Below are 18,628 nucleotides of genomic sequence, written 5' to 3'. Positions count from 1 at the left end.
GCGAGTTAAACTCGCTAGTAGAGCATATGAGTATCTATTCAATGGGTATGCAACAAATAGTAGGGAATATAAGTGTTATGAACTAAATGCTAAAGTGATCATAGAATCAAATGATGTTGAATTCTATGAAGGAAAATTTCATTTCAAATCGAAAAATAGTTGGGGCATTGAATTGAATCACATTCTTGTGATAAGAAGCACCAAAAGTAACGATGAAGTGGAAACAAAACTTCGACAAAGTAAATGAGTAAGAGTTGCTAAAGAATATGGTCCAGATTATGCGGCCTATACAATAGAAGGTGATCTAAAAAATCTTCAAAAAGCCTTGTCATCTCTGGATGCAGATTTATGGCAAGAAGCTATTAACGGTGATATAGATTCTCTAGAATCTAATAGGACTTGACGCTTAGTAGACTTGCCTTCTGGTTGTAAACCAGTTGGTTGTAAATGAGTTTTAAAAAGGAAACTAAAACCTGATGGAACAGTTGATAAGTACAAGGCTTGCCTTGTAGGCAAAGGTTTTAGACAAAGAGAAAATACAAAAAATTTGTATACTTTTTCTCCAGTCACTTGAATTACATCCATTAGGATACTTATTTCAATGGATGCTATTTTATAACTTAACAGTACACCAAATGGATGTTAAAATAAAATTTTTAAACTATGACTTAGAATAAGAAATCTATATTGATCAATAGGAAGGGTTTGTAATTCAAGGATAAGAAAACAAAGTAATTTAGTTAGATAAGTCATTGTGTGGTCTAAAACAAGCTCCAAAGCAATCTGATGAAAAGTTTGATAACTTAATAATATCGAACGGGTACAAAGTGAATGAAAGTGACAAATGCGTTTATTACAAATCTGAGAATCATATTTGCACTATCATATGTCTCTAGGTAGACGATCTACTGATATTTGGATCAAACATTCAGGTCGTTAATGATGTGAAATCATTATTGAGCAAAAACTTTGATATGACAGACCTCGAAGAAGCGAGTTTGATTCTTGTAATCAAGATCACTAGATTCGAAAAAGGAATTTCTTTGAATCAATCTCATTATATAGAGAAGATCTTAAAGAAATATAACTACATTGACTGTAAACCAGCGAGCACACCATATGATCAAAGCGTGAAACTGTTTAAGAACACTAGTTAAAGTGTCAGACAAACCAAATATGCGAGCATCATTGGCATTCTTAGGTATGCCATTGATTGTACTAAACGCGGCATTGCATATTGTAAGACCCCAATTTTGGCCCTAAGATCCCTCATGGCATCATAACATTGCATTTGCAAAGCCTCAAGGATCATGAGCATCTGGGTTCCCTTTGCCTTTGGGTGGGACCTCTTGTGAGTGGTTTGAGATCACCAAGCATGCTTGAATTGTATATCATTGCTTTTCTCATTTTTATTTACTAACCAAAAGCACAAAAATATGTCACTAACATTTCTTGTTTGTAGCTTGAGCAATCACAAGGTCTAAAGAGCTTCTAGGAGATCCTTTGTACAATGATAAAGTCAAGAGGAGATGAAAGCAAGCATGGTAATGGTTCCCAAAGCTCTCATCCATCAAATATGCCTCCCTAGTATCTCAATTCATCATTTTGATCAAAGCAAGTCAAGGAGTTTGAGGTTTGTTTCCCAAGGAAACCTTAATTCATTTGTTCATCAATTGTGCCTTGCTCATGAAGCAAACTCAACCCATGGTCAAATACCATCAAAGGAAGTTCTTAAATTCATTATTCCATGCATATTTTAACTTATTTGAGTACCCTAAATCATCAATTCATCAATATATGAGTGGTGGACTTAAGAAGTTGATCAGTCAATTCATCTGACTATTTAGAAATACACTGAGACCTAACTTTTTATGTGTTGGTCAAATGGAGATGATCCCAAGAGCACAAATGTTCTTAAGGATAATATGAGCAACTTTCATGTTCATAAAAAATTGATTGAAGCTTGGAAGATCATCATCCACTCCAAGACATTATAGGTCATTTTGACTGAAACCCTAATTTTGGGTCAACTTCCCAAGAACATAACTCATTCATTTTTTATGATTTTGAGGTGGAATCAAATTAATTGGAAATATTATTGTGTATACTTCAAATGTTATGTTTAGAAAAATTTCAAAATCTCAAAATAAATACATGTGATAATGCAAAACATTATAGGTCACTTTGGGCCAAATGCATTGAAATGGAAAAAAGTCCAACTTCAAGTGCCCATAACTTCTTCATTAAAAATCCAAATGATGCAAAATTTAAGTCCAAATTGATTGTCTTGAATAGATCTACAACTTTGACGTTGAAGGTTTTATCATTTGGAGCTTTCATCATTGAGACAAAAGGGCTTGAACATTGGCCAAATTTGGAAACTTCACTTATGCATGTTTTGCACCCTACACTTTAAACTCAAAATTCACTAATTTCCAAGGCCCAATTGAAATTTTGATCAACATATCATTTGTTCCTTATGCAACAAGCTTTCTAACCATTACTCATGAGGTAGCATTTGGAGTTTGGAAGCACCATTTTCGAAGGCATGAAAATTAAGTGCATTTTGTGAAATTCAATTCAAATTGCCATGCATGAGCTGATTACACTTAATATACACGTCCATTTGCAATTCATATGAACTCAGCAGGTCATTCCAGTCTTCATTGGGCCTTCAACATGATCACACAACCCCATGCAATGAAAAATCCATTTGCCATGCACACGAGTTAACTCATGCACTCAGCCCTTTCCAGCTATAAATACATGTGATATGCTTCATAATTCTCCAACCTGAAGGCGTCTGAAATGCTGCAAGAGTGAATCCCTAACCATACCAAAGGAACAAAGTTCATCTTTATTCAAAAATTCATATCTGAAATTCAATTGCATTTGGTTGAATTTTCAGATCTAAAGTTCCTAGACCTTCATCATTCGATCTATTGAAGTTTTGTTTTGCAAAAGGAACCAAGGAAAGGGACTCAAATCTTCATAATCCAAAGGTTTTGATCAACTGTTTTTTGCTTCGAATCTCCTTATACTTTGATCCATTGGCCTTGATATTGTGTTGTCTGAAGTCCTCTCTATAGAGGCATTATTATTGAGTGCTTAATTGTTGAAATCGAGCAAGTTCAGTTGAACATCACCAAACTTCCATCTCTGATTTCTCTCTTAATAGGAATCTAGAGTGGAAGTGAGTGATATAGGAGTGATGTACATCACTTCACCTTTCGAATGGTGCCTGGATCGTCCATTTTAGTGAGCATTTGAATCTCTGCATTTTTTGACCTTCGCCGGAGCTCACCCGAGAAGACGGTGGCGCTGGCCACCGTCTCTTTTCCAGATTGATTGTGAGCCATTGATCTCAATCTCCAGATCTAATCTCCACGCTCCATTCTTATGACTTTTTTAAATACCACATGTGGTTGCATTGACCGTGGAACATGTTGGACGTGCGCCTCTGGATGCTTGGATCTGCCAGCTCAATTAATGAGCTCAGATCCAAGGGCTCACGCTTTTTGCCATTTATTAATTCTGATTTTTATTTTCTATTTCATTTTTTAATTCCATTTTATTTCTAAAATCCATATCTCTTTTATTATTGGTCCAAAAAATATGGGACCAATTGCATTATTTCTCTTTTAATTTCTAGTTTCTAAAAATGATTTTTAATATTTTTTATTTTACCATTTGCTATTTTTTAATAATTTTCTCTTTTCTGGTTATTTTTAATTCATTTTAAATAGTTTTTGATATCCAAAAAATACAAAAGTATTTTTCTAACCTCTTTGAATGATGATGGATCTATGAAAAATATTCTCATAAATTTATTAATTGATTTGAGATTTATTTGATATTTTAGTTCAATTAGGTTATTTTTATTCATTTTTAATTGATTAAAATAGTTTCTGACTTTTAAAAATGCTGAAATTTTTTGTCAGACTTTGTTTGACTTGTTGAACTTGGGATAATTCACTTGGACTTTTCAAAGTTGATTTGAAGTGATTTTGAAGTTTGACCTTTCTTTAATATTTTAATTCAAGTTTATGTTCAAATATTAAAATGCCAAAAATATTTTGTTTATTTCTTGACTTCCAATCTTCATCTCATTTCTGATTTTATGGTTTGACCTTGATCTTCCCTATCTTTGGTCAACATTTATGGATTGGTACATTTCTTTTCATTTGATGCATTTTATTTTCTTCTTTTCCATTATCCATCTTCTTCTTATTCTTCTTCTTCTTCTCCTTCTTTTCTATTTGATCAATGAGTTAAAGGTTGGTAAGTTAGCATTGATTAGGGAGGTTTAATCTTCCTTGATTCAAATCTAATTCATCTTGATCAAATGATCAAGTGAATGGCTTTGCATTAAGGATAGGTTGCTTTCTAAATCATGCAAAGGACTTAAACCAATACAAGATCATCTCTCTTCCTCTTTTTCGCATGGCAAGTTGTTAGAATTTGGTTCACTAATCAAGACTTCTAACTTGTGTTGTTGCCTACATTATTATTGACCGGCCTCAGATAGTTGTGACTTCTACATAAGTCCAATTATGATTGCTTAACATAGCGCTAAATTTGCCTTATGGCACACTAACTACTAACATTAACCATTAACAATTAACATTTACTTTTTGCTCTTTACTTTTATGCAATTTACTATTCTTGTACATATTATTCATTTGCTTTTTTTCCTTTGCTCATTTGAGCACATGTTTATGTTAATGCAATTTGCCTTTTGCTCACTTGAGCACATAATTGTATATATATTATTGTGCTTGTGCTTTTGTTTTGATTATTGTGGACCAAAATGCAAAGAAATGGACAAACGGACTTAGTTTCTAGGACTTCCCCTATGCAAATTGGAGTAAAAGGATCTTAATGTGAAGATGGATTAGAAGGACCCAAACCTCTAAACTCACTCTTGTCCATTCTTGATTTACTTCATGGAACTTTTTGATGTGTGTGCTTTTGTGCTAGGGAATCCTATTTGAGCAAAAATGAAGAACCATCACCATGTCCATCCAAAGTGAAAGATACAAGAGTGTCATACGGTGAACTGACTTGGGGTATTTTGCTTTTTATCGCAATGTCGCGGATAGCAAGAGTCGCCACCGACTTTTCTTTTATCCAATAAGGAAAGGTGGAAAAGAACAGGAAAGACCTCAATAGATTTTGGGTTCGGGAGGTACATTATACAAAGGGAAGGTATTAGCACCCTTTGTATCCATGGTTATCCATGGGCTCTTAATTGTTGGATCACTTATATTTTTGTCTGAAAAGTGTTGGTGAATTGTTTAAAAATGTTTCGAAAAGAGAGTTTAACTTTGTAATGATTCTCGTATGAATGTATACAAAGTATTTATCTCGTTTGATTTTGAAAAACAGTTTAGAAAAATATAACTTGGTAATGATTCTAGTATGAATGTATACCAAGTGGTGATTTTCTAGGACTTGCAAAGTGTGAGGGGTGGAAAATGTTTTAGGTTATGATCCAGTAATTGAGAGTTATACCTTCCTAAGGTCGTTATGGGCATTTCCTATCCTTATGAGGGTAAAACTGTCCTTACTATTGAGAAGTAAGTAGTTTTATCCTTTGGATGTAAAAGGGTCATTGTAGGGTCATCGATAGGTCATTGAAGGCAACAGTTGTAAGGATACCTTAGCATTCGAAGGGACGATCATCATTTAACCGTAGGCTACACCGAAGGGTCATCGAGGGACAAAATCGTATTTTCGAAGGCAACATCCGAAGGACCATGATTTATTTTATGATGATTTAACCGAAGGGTCTTTGCTAAGTGTATCCCTACATTCGCGGGACACGACCGTTATACCGTAATACCGTAGGGCAGCAAAGAGAGGTCCAAGATCACATATTTAAAGGCCGTATTTTACAATCAATTAGGCAATTAGGATGAATCTCCACATTAAAATCAATACATTAAAATCAGCTAAGTAATTGAGGGTGGATCTCCACATTAAAATTAATACATTAAAATTAATTAGGTAATTTAGGGTGAAACTCCACAAAGGGCATCCCACAAATAAAGTGGAATACCTATCTAGCTAGCTTTCCCGGCGATGTGTGAACCTTTGCAAAACTCAGCAAACATGTCAGAATACCAAATCAGGGTGCAGTCGAGAATTACACCACAAAAGAAACCAGAACAGCAGTAGGGTCAGATAAACAATGCATGGCTATGATAAAAACATGACAGGTGGGCAAAAGTCAGAACAGAAAAGTCGGTTGCTGTCGCGTTCGCTCCTGCTTCGCCTAGCGAAGTCTTAGCGAACACTCGTTGCATGCTCGCTTAGCGATGTGCTAGCGAGCGGCTGCGGATTCCGGTTTTAATAATGATATAATGGCAGCAAGCTTCACACCTTATAGCATTCATTAGAGAGATTATGTGGTTAGACATTCAGATGTTCATGCATACTTAAATTCATATGTAAAACTTAAGATAGTTTCATAAATTCAATCATGATACCATGTGCAAATTAAGAACATAAGGTAGTAATAGCAATGCCAACCTGTTTGTGATCGAATTGTAACCTTGAATTGGCCGATTGGATCGAATTGAGCGGAAGTGACCTTGCTGCCGCCGGCTTTTCCTTCAGGGTTTCCTTTAGGGTTACTCGGAATTCTCAGGGTTAGCCTCCAGGGTTTTCCGTCTGTGAGCGCTAGGGTTTGCTTGCTAGGGTTCTCCTTTCGTCCTTTTTTGTCCTCCCTTTTTCTGACTGGAGTTGTGGTATTTATAATGCCTTTTTTCATGACCTAATGGGCTCAGAGTGAAGCCCAAAATTTTTTGTTATCTGCCAGCTTCGCTAGGCGAGCGTGTAGCGAACGTTCGCTAGGCGAGCATGCAGCGAACGTTCGCTAGGCGAAGGATTTGCTCGCCTAGCGAGCAGGCCAGTTTGGGCCATTTTCTGGATTGGGCCACTCGTGAGCTAGGCCTTTGTTCCTTTAAGATCAGTGTCATAAAAATGAGTCGGAGTGCCCTGAAAAATGTCTTGAAATATTAATGGGCAAATTTTGGGGTATGACAGCTGCCCCTGTTCAATATTCTTGAACCGAGAGAGTCAGAATGGTATGTACGCCATTCGTGGTCTGGAGGTGGAAGATTATTGAACACTTAGGATGCCCCAAAAATTTGCACTTGTCAATTAGTTAGTCTTGATGGAGATGGGTTTAAAGATGCCATCTAGGAAGTTTGATGATGAGAGCTTCATAGTACGTCGTACGTTAGAAGATATCTGAAGTCATGGGTGTCACTGGGTCATACGCTAGACCGTATAGTGAGTCATTCATTAGGCCGTCGACTTCACTGGGGAGTTAGAATGGGTCATACGCCGCTGGGGATAACAGATCAGAATGGATCATACGCTAGATCGTATCTGAGTTGCAGAATGGGCCGTCTGTTAGGCTGTATCTGACGAAAAGTAGTCGTACGCTAGACTACACCTCGGGATGTACCGTACGCTAGGTAGTATCTGAGGAATGAAGATCCGAATGGGTCGTACGCTAGACCGTATTGTTGGAGGAGTAATATGTTGTGCCGAATCAAAATGAGATAAGAATCCGAATGAGTCATACACTGCTGGGGATAAAGGATCAGAATGGATCGTACGCTAGATCGTATCTGAGTTGCGGAACGAGCCGTCCGTTAGGCTGTATCGTTACTGGGGGTGAAGGATCAGAATGGATCGTATGCTAGATCGTATCTGAGTTGTAGACTGAGCCGTCCGTTAGGCTGTACCTGATGATGAAGGGGGTAGTCATACGCCAGACTACACTTCAGAATGTACCGTACGCTAGGTAGCATTTGAGGCCTTGAAGGTCCAAATGGGTCGTATGCTAGACCGTATTGGAGTTGTTGAAGGTCGGAATGGATCGTACGTTAGATCGCATCTGAGTTGAAAGAGTCATATGTTGAGCTGAATCAGAATGAACCGTACGCTAGGCTATATCTGATAGTATTTGTATATGTTGTATTTGCAATAAATGTCTGGGATGGGCTTATAGATGCCATCGTTAGGAGGATGTCAGAATGAATGTTGACATGGAGTATATCTGAAAGATGTAGTTGAATCCTGAACGTAATTGATGAGGATGTCCGTCTGAATGGACCTTTGTTTTGACTGTATCAGGGGAATAATTAACCTGAAAAATAAAGTTAGCTTCATGCCATGTCATGATGCATGAGATGTTTTATGCTTTCGAAAATAACTGCGAACGATGTATGCATGCGTATGCTGTGAAATGATGTAATGAATGAATTATGCATCTGAAAAGTTCTTCCAGAGGACTCTACTGGGGAAAACAAATCTCAATCTTCTGGTTGGGAGATACTGGTATCGATGACCCTTTCTTAGTCGGGGATGCTTGATTTCTGTCTGATGGTAGAAATGTTCAACAGAAGCCTGGCTGGGGGTGGAAGAGATGACCCATTTGTCTAGTAATGCCACTCTCTTCTGGGAATGACTGGCTTTGCTGGGGGATAGGATTAGCAACGGATTCATTGGAAAGCATGATTAGACCTTCTCCTCGATCCTGAAGTCTAGTAGTAATCGCTATTTCTATTTTATGCACGCATTTTTGGTAAACATCGATCATATCCAAATGCATATATTAATTCGAATTAAATCAATGGACGCTTATGCAAACAAAACAGAGAAAGTAAAACAAAAGCATTTTTTTTGAAACTAAAATTATATTGATTTCGAAAGAGGGCCTATAAACAGGCAATTTGTGTACAAGGAGACAGAAATCCTAGTAAGAGGAAATTGTCAAGAAAACAAAGAGAAAGTTATGCCGAAAACGTCCTATTGACTTTAATTCCCCTACTGCCATTATGTCTTCAAGCCTCTCATCTCCTGCTGTCGGATAGAAGTGATTAGCTTGTTCAGTCCTTTGAACTTGGATGAAGCTGTCTGAGAACGGGACATAGTCATACGCTTTGATCCCTAATTTTTGCCTGGACCGCCTTTTCAGGTTTTCAATCCACCAGGATACCCCTTTTTGCCCAAGCCGCCTTTTCAGGTTTTCGACTTGCCGGGTGCACATTTTTTTATGTTTATCCCTAATTTTTGCCCGAACCTTTTTGGTTTGCCGGGATGCCCTTACTTTTGCCTAGGTACGTCGACCTAGCAGGTCTCTTTTATGCGTAGTATTTTTTGACTATGTCTGCGTTCATGGGATGCGGGAAGTCTTCGCCGTCCATTGTAGCTAGTATCATGGCTCCACCAGAGAATACCTTCTTAACTACAAACGGCCCTTCGTACGTGGGAATCCATTTGCCTCTGGGATCACCCTGTGGTAGAATGATACGCTTTATTACCAAATCGCCAATTCGATATACCTGTCTCTTGACTCTTTTGTTAGATGCCTGGGTCATGCGCTTCTGATATATCTGTCCATGACACACAGCCGCAAGTCTCTTCTCATCGATCAAGTTTATCTGGTCGAGTCGAGTCTGAATCCATTCATCTTCATCTAAGCCCGCCTCTTTTATGATTCTTAGAGAGGGAATCTGGACTTCCACTGGTAAAACGGCTTCCATTCCGTAGACTAAAGAGAAAGGAGTTGCTCCTGTCGAAGTGCGTACTGAAGTGCGATAACCGTGAAGAGCAAACGGTAACATCTCATGCCAGTCTTTGTACGTCACCGTCATCTTTTGTATGATCTTCTTGATATTCTTATTAGCAGCCTCCACGGCACCGTTCATCTTTGGCCGGTACGGAGAAGAGTTATGGTGTTTTATTTTGAACTGCGTGCAGAGTTCAGTAATCATCTTGTTGTTCAAATTAGTACCATTGTCAGTAATAATTCTTTCAGGGATGCCATATCGATAAATGAGATTATTCTTGATGAATCGTGCCACCACATTCTTGGTGACAGAAGCGAATGAGGCGGCCTCTACCCACTTTGTAAAGTAATCAATAGCAACAAGGATGAAACGATGCCCGTTAGAAGCAGTAGGTTTAATCTCTCCAATCATATCAATGCCCCACATTGCAAAGGGCCAAGGTGTTGTCAACACGTTCAATGGAGCAGGAGGCACATGTACTTTATCCGCATATATCTGGCACTTGTGACAGGTTCTGGAGTGATGATGGCAATCAGCTTCCATGGTAGACCAATAATACCCTGATCTCAGAATCTTCTTGGCCATCGTATGCCCACTAGAATGAGTCCCAAAAATACCATCATGCATGTCTTCCATAATCTTTTCTGCTTCCTTTTTATCCACACAGCGAAGCAAAGTCGAATCATGATTACGTTTGTATAATAATCCATTACTCAAAAAGAATTTAGCGGAGAACTTCCTCAGAAATTTTCTGTCATTGATAGATGCCTCTTCAGGGTATTCCTGAGTTTCCAAATATCTTTTTACTTCGTGGAACCAAGGTTTCTCCTCTACTCCATCAGCGTTAAGTTCATAACAATACGCTGGTTCATCTAACCGTTCAATGGTGATCATGGGAGCTTCGCTGCCCCATTTGACTCTGAACATAGATGACATGGTAGCCAATGCGTCTGCCAACTGATTCTCTTCTCGTGGAATGTGTTCGAATGTAATCTCTTCGAAGTATGGGATTAATGTTAACACCCGCTCTCGATAAGGGATGAGATTCGGATGTTTAGTGTCCCATTCTCCTTTGATCTGACTGACTACTAGGGCCGAGTCTCCATACACCCTCAAAAACTTGATTCTCAGGTCTATAGCAGCCTTAAGTCCCAAAATACATGCTTCATACTCAGCCATATTGTTGGTGCAATCAAAGCATAGTCTGGCAGTGAAGGGCGTATGGCAACCCCGGGGAGATATAATTACAACACCAACACCGTTGCCCAATGCATTAGAAGATCCATCGAAAACCATAGTCCATCGGGATCCAAGTTCGGGTCTTTCATCCGGTCCATGTTCTTCCTGATCAGTAACAAGCATGACATCTTCATCTGGGAACTCAAAATTCATAGATTGGTAATCATTCACCGCTTGATGAGCCAAATGATCGGCTAACACGCTTCCTTTGATTGCTTTCTGGGTAGTATACTGGATGTCATACTCTGTTAAAATCATCTGCCATCTTGCTATTTTTCCGGAGAGGGCAGGTTTCTCAAATATGTATTTGATAGGATCCATCTTAGAAATCAATAAAGTGGTATGATTCAACATGTATTGTCTTAGTCGGCGAGCAGCCCAGGCCAAAGCACAACAAGTTTTCTCGAGCAGTGAGTATCTTGTTTCACAGTCGGTAAACTTTTTACTAAGGTAGTATATGGCATGCTCTTTTCGGCCAGACTCGTCATGTTGTCCCAACACACACCCCATTGAATTTTCTAACACGGTCAAATACATGATTAAAGGTCTTCCTTCAACTGGTGGCATCAGAATGGGAGGTTTTTGAAGATACTCCTTGATTTTGTCGAAAGCTTCTTGACATTCATCATTCCATCTCATCTCTTGATTTTTCCTCAGTAGTTTGAAGAGGGGTTTGCAGGTAGCAGTCAAGTGGGAGATAAATCGGGCAATATAATTCAAACGTCCCAAGAAACCTCTGACCTCTTTATCTGTACGAGGAACTGGCATTTCTTGAATAGCCCTCACCTTAGCCGGGTCAACCTCAATCCCTTTACCACTGACAATAAAGCCCAAGAGTTTGCCGGATCTTACTCCAAAGGTGCATTTGTTCGGGTTCAACCTCAACTTGTATTTCTTCAACCTCTCGAACAGTTTGTATAAATGATCGAGATGCTCTCCCTCAGTATGAGATCTGGCTATCATGTCATCCACATACACTTCTATTTCATGATGGATCATATCATGGAACAAAACCACCATAGCACGCTGGTACGTTGCCCCTGCATTCTTTAAACCAAATGGCATTACTTTATAACAGAACGTGCCCCATTGCGTTACAAACGTAGTTTTCTCCATGTCCTCAGGCGCCATCTTAATCTGGTTATAACTTGAGAATCCATCCATGAATGAGAATACCTTGTGTTGAGCGGTGTTATCTACCAGAACATCAATGTGCGGAAGTGGAAAGTCGTCTTTGGGACTCGCTTTATTCAAATCTCTGTAGTCTACACACATTCGCACCTTGCCATCCTTCTTCGGCACTGGTACCACATTAGCAACCCATTGAGGATAAGAAGTAACAACCAGAAAACCTGCATCAAATTGTTTCATAACCTCGGCTTTGATTTTCTCAGACATTTCAGGACGCATGCGACGAACCTTTTGCTTAACAGGACGACAATCTTCCCTCGTTGGCAGCCGATGTACTACTATATCAGTATCCAGTCCTGGCATGTCGTCATAAGACCAAGCAAAAATCTCTACATAGTCATGTAACATCTGAATCAACCTTCTTTTGACACTGTTTTCCAAGCCTGCTCCTATTTTGACTTCTTTCTTGTCTACTTCGGTACCCAGATTTACAATCTCAACTGACTCCTCGTGCGGCTGTATAGTCCTCTCTTCCTGCAGTAACAGTCTGGCAAGTTCTCCAGGTACTTCACAATCTTCCACACTTCCATCCTCGGCTTGGTAGATCGGATTTTCAAAGTCATAATGAACAGTAGTAGAACTATTATCAACAGGATCCATAGTGGGTATGGATCTGTAATTCGTTACGTGAGTGTGTGTAAGAAAACATAGCTTGTTTAGAAGATGACAGAAAAGACAAAGAGCGCAATATTTGAATGCAAAAAGTCCATTGATTTATTGAATATGAATATGCTTATGAAAATGACAAAACCCTTAACAAATTAGCTATTGTGCCCCGGGCATAGACACAACGCTTGGAGAAGTTCAATTGTAAAAAAAACAAAAATTTGCAACACCAAAATAGACAATAACAATTACTCCTGACTAAAGGAAATCAGGATAATGTCTTCAGCCTTCCAATTATTGAGTTCGTCGCCAATTGTTGGGAAAATCCAGCTATCCAGGTCGCAATCGCTGTCAGCGTCTTCTACAGCATTAATTTGACTCTTGGCTACCTTCTCAGAGCTAAACCCCAGGCCAAATTTGTCAGACTTGTACGGTACGTCGATCAGTTGACCCCAGCCAGTACAGCCACCATCTTCAACCACAGCTTGAGCGTCCTTCAGGGAAATCATAGCAGGAGGAGTCCGAATAACCTTGGGCACACCGGAAGTTGGCTTAAGGACAGGATTGGTCGGAGGAACTACTTCAAATGACTGACAAGGAGTCTCAATGAATTCACCATCCATCTCGACGTATCTGAAGGCATGCACACTACTGACAATGTACTCTTCTTCTCCACACACGGTGACAATTTTGCCCTCTGTGGGATACCTCAGCTTTTGATGGAGAGACGAAGCTACAGCACCTGACCCATGAATCCAAGGGCGTCCCGGTAAGCAGGAATAGGCAGGACGAATGTTCATTACATGGAAGGTAGTATTGAAGACTTGAGGTCCTATCTTGATAGGGAGGACTACTTCGCCATGGACAACACTCTTCGCACCATCGTAAGCACGTACCACAAGGTCACTAGGTTTCAGTTTGATGCTTTTACAGTCCAGCTTATCCAGCACAGCTGTTGGCAGCACATTCAAGAAAGAGCCATTATCGATCAACACATGAGACAAAGTGATTCCCCTACACTCAATGGAGATATGCAGGGCTTTATTGTGATTCTTTCCCGCTGGTGTCAGGTCAGCATCGGAAAAGCCTAGGCCATTGTCAACAGCCAAGTGAGCAACATAATTTTCGAACTGATCGACAGATGTTTCCTGAGGCACATGAGCAGTCTTCAAGAATTTTATCAATGCATTGGCATGAGATTCAGAAGATAACAGCAAGGATAACATCGAGATCTTAGACGGGGTATGCCCCAACTGTTCTACCACATTGAAATCACTCTTGCGGATGATTTTCAGCACTTCTTCCATTTCCTGTTTGGCAACATCTTCGGGAGTAACTTAGACCGGTGTCTCTGACTGAGAAGGATTGACTGGTTCCTTTCCTCGAGTTTTAAGGACAGGAGGTGAGATTTCTGGAGAGAAGATCCTTCCACTTCGAGTAATTTTACTAGTCCCAACGATGCCATTAGGATTAGTAGAATTGTCAATTTGCTTTACGCCATGGACGTAAACATCACCGCCATAATTCCACGGAATAACTTTGCTTGAGGAATACGGGATCGGGCCAGGTGCAGTAATGATTAGGGGAGCTACCCTGGGCTCAACAGTAATCTTCACAGGCGCCCTAGTAGCGGTAATCTTCACTGGAACTTTGGACCTAGCAATCACAGATATTTCTTCAATAGGGTTTTCCGCCTTAGGAATCTTTTCGAAGAGAACTGTACGATCATCCATCAGCCGTTGAATACCATTCTTCAATTCCCAACAATCATCTGGTTGGAATATACAGAGATTGCAATCTTCAGCACAACCTGGAAATAAACCAGCTTGCAATAAATTCCTCTTTATGATCGGGAGAGGAGATGTTAAGTCCGCCACATTGGAAACGTGATCGTCGTCATCCACGACATTAACCGTCTTGTCATGATTAGGCATAGGAGCAGTGATGACATTAGGGGTCTCCGGAGGCTCAAACTCAATTTCTCCAGCTTCGATCATATCCTGAATCTTATTCTTCAATGACCAGCAATCGTTTGTATCATGCCCGGGGCTATCGGAGTGATATGCACACCTGGCATTAGGGTTATAACGAGAAGAAGTAGTGTTGGGATTCGTAGGAGGATCTCTGAGGGTGATCAAATTTGCCTTTAGCATTCCCTGCAGTGCCTGTGCCAAGGTCATATTGATCCTGGTAAACTGCCTTCTTGGCCTGTCTTGTTTGGGCTGGAAGTTTTGAGATGGTGGTGCTGCAATCGTAACTGCTCCGATGTCATGGTCACGGTTTTTCTTGTTACGACCCTTTTGACCGTACACAGCATTTGATTCATTCCTCCCCTAATAGGACCTTTTGGTGCTTGCAGAGGCAGCCGCCTGTATCTTTCCACTTCGGATGCCGCTTTCAACACGTTCACCTGTCAATATAAGTTCAGTGAAACCTGATGAAGAACTTCCCAGTAGATGGCTGTAAAATGGGCCGGTCAGTGTGCCCATGAACATATCCACCAATTCTCTGTCAGTCATAGGGGGTTTGACTCTGCCAGCCAAATCTCTCCACTTTTGAGCATATTCTTTAAAGCTTTCTTTAGATCCCATAGTCATATTCTGCAGCTGTAGCCGGGTAGGCGCTAGTTCAGAGTTATACTGGTACTGTTTATAGAAAGCTGTTGCTAAATCAGTCCAGGTGCGGATGTCAGAGCTCTCGAGCTGATAATACCATTCCAACTGTGTGCCAGACAGGCTCTCTTGGAAGAAATGGATCCATAGCTTCCTGTCAGTGGTATGCGGCTGAATCTTTCTCACACAAGCTCTCAGATGCATCTGAGGACAGGACGCACCATCGTACTTAGTGAAAGTGGGGATTTTGAATTTGCGAGGAATGGTCACATCGGAGACCAGACCCAAACTTTCGAAATCTAGACCGGGCGCCTTCTGACCCTCCATAGCTAGCATACGTTCTTCCAGCAACTTGTACTTATCATCTCTTGGAGAGTACTGTTCATTTTCATAATCTTCATCGTCGTCCTCAGGGTTGAAGAGATCGACATTCTCCTCTTCTGAATCATTCTCTGTCTCCTCTTCTGGACCATTTGGGATCCCAAACTTGACTCCTGCGGCCTGTCCTTTACGCCTTCTTCCCGGGTTAATGAAACTCACAGCTTTCTTGTCTTTCTTCTTTTCGAGCAAAAGAGCCTTCAGTTCCTCCTGCCCCTTGGATAAGCTTAGCATCATCTCCTTGAATTGAGCATTCTGAGTCTGGAGATCTTTGACAGTTTGTTCGAGATCCATTTTTCTATCTGGAAGGAAGACCGTGAGAACATTGAACTTGTAGAATACCTGTTATGCAGTGTTATGTTATGCTATGCAATGTATGAAATGTTTTCAAGGACTTTTGGAATTTAACTTTGCGTAAATCACCAACAAGAGAGAAATGTTTATTGCTAATTTCTTTGACCAATGTTCATTACAAAAGGAATAATAATAAAAATACAATGAAAGCTCAAGTCTCCCAGGGGCGACTTCTTTTTGGGCGAAGATACGCATTGAGTCTTCGTTCCTCATTAAGCTGACTGGTAAGTTCTAACACTTTCTTCCTTTCTGCGACGAACTGAGTCTCGAAAGTATCCCTTTCTTCTCTCAACTGGATCCAGGATCTCTTTAGTTCCTCAACATTGGTAGGCATATCTGGATAAGGAATGATCTGAGGAGCACCTCCTTCAGCTTCAGGTTCGACAATCTGAGGTCCGATTGCAAGATATGACATGACAAGTTCACGAGCTCTGGCGCGTACCCATCTGAGATAAGGTTCCATAGGAATAGAATTTTTCTGTCCTAACGTACCTCTCTTCACCATGCCCCAAGCTCGTACAAATCTTTGACGGAGGCCTTGGGAATCGTTGTCATATTCGAACACAATGCCTTCGATGATCATTTCATGTGGACCATCTCTTCGAGCACAACCAAACTGTCGCAGAGCTAAAGCAGGATTATAAGTAATACCTCCTCTTATTCCTAGGAGTGGTACATTAGGGAACTCGCCACAACGGTCAATGATGGTAACATTTTCCTTGAACTGAGGACACCAACAGATGTCTGGGTGGGAGAGCGACATTATCCTTTGAGACCATTTCAAATTCTGCTCGTTCTTCAAGACCGATTGAGGAAGGTGCGAAATAAACCACCTAGACAACAAAGGTATGCAGCACATGAGAGTCCCTTGCTTCTTCATGGTACGAGTGTGGAGGGAATGCAAAATGTCTCCCAGCAAGGTAGGTACAGGGTTATGAGTGAGAAATATCTTAATAGCATTCATGTCTATGAATTGGTCTGGATTAGGGAATAACACCAAGCCATAGATTAGCAATGCCAGGATGTCTTCGAAAGCACGGACATTCATAACTTTTAAGAATTCTCGGGCCTTATTTGTCAGGAATTTGGCAAGTAAACCCTTAACTCCACTCCTTGTTACCCAATTAGCTTCAATGTCGGACTTCGTCATGTGTAAAGCTGCGGCAACTTCTTCAGACTTCGGAACCTTTTCTAAACCACTGAACGGTAGTTGATCAAGGATAGGTATCCCAAGCAGTCTGGAGAATTCTTCCAATGTGGGTACCAACTGATAATCTGGGAATGTGAAGCAATGATGTTTAGGGTCGAAGAACTGGAATAAAACTCTCATCATATCTTCTTTGAACCCAGTGGTAACTAAATTGAGAAGAGAACCATGTCTCTTGATGAACTGCGCATGATCGGAAAGTTCTGACACTAAGTTCTTGAGTTGAGGAGAGATTGCTACAAGATTAATCCGGATGGTCTTCCTGGGAGCCATAGCTTTACAAAACAGAGCAAAGTTAAATCCCTAAGTCCTTGAAATGGTTATAATGTCATGATATTATGATGTTATGATGTTATTATGTTATGATGTTATGTAAACAAACACAAGCAAGTCACACAACAATCACTCCTAAGTTTTAAGGCTTGCATGAGTTCCATAGGTAAGTACCCTCCCTACTGAAGTTTGGTTGGTTCAACCTGTCCTAGAATAGTAACCGGGTTCTAAAAGGATCTCCAATCATTGACCTTCCTTCAAGTCCACTTCAGTGCAACACCAAGTGGTTGACCGAAGCTTCCCTAAAGTCCAATCTCAAGGAGTGTAGTATCGAGTCTCAACCAACCCCAGTCGGAACCGAAGTCAGTTATCTCACTACTTTCTAATGGCCAGGATGAGTCAATTAGGGTTCTAAAGGTCTGGTTAATGCTTTAATGACACCACGCAGATGCCAAATTTTTCCTCAAGTAAACATGAGGAACATCAGGACATCCAAAGTGTCACATTAACCGTAGCCATCATTTTAACCATTCCAGTATACGCCGGATAGTCGCGATGATCTATTGCTACTTACCTAAGGTACACTAGATCCGGGTGTAGGATCTTTCACTCAAGAATACCCAAGCAATCCCTTAAAAGTAAATCAGACAATTTTAAATAAGTGATCTTGTTTTTTAAGGTAACCTCTCTTGTAATCGTCCCCAGCAAAGTCGCCAGTTCTGTCATACGGTGAACTGACTTGGGGTATTTTGCTTTTTATCGCAATGTCGCGGATAGCAAGAGTCGCCACCGACTTTTCTTTTATCCAATAAGGAAAGGTGGAAAAGAACAGGAAAGACCTCAATAGATTTTGGGTTCGGGAGGTACATTATACAAAGGGAATGTATTAGCACCCTTTGTATCCATGGTTATCCATGGGCTCTTAATTGCTGGATCACTTATATTTTTGTCTGAAAAGTGTTGGTGAATTGTTTAAAAATGTTTCGAAAAGAGAGTTTAACTTTGTAATGATTCTCGTATGAATGTATACAAAGTATTTATCTCGTTTGATTTTGAAAAACAGTTTAGAAAAATATAACTTGGTAATGATTCTAGTATGAATGTATACCAAGTGGTGATTTTCTAGGACTTGCAAAGTGTGAGGGGTGGAAAATGTTTTAGGTTATGATCCAGTAATT

Source organism: Lathyrus oleraceus, chromosome 6, assembly GCF_024323335.1.
Source record: "Lathyrus oleraceus cultivar Zhongwan6 chromosome 6, CAAS_Psat_ZW6_1.0, whole genome shotgun sequence".
NCBI lineage: Eukaryota > Viridiplantae > Streptophyta > Magnoliopsida > Fabales > Fabaceae > Lathyrus > Lathyrus oleraceus.
Note: the sequence above shows the minus strand (reverse complement) of the source record.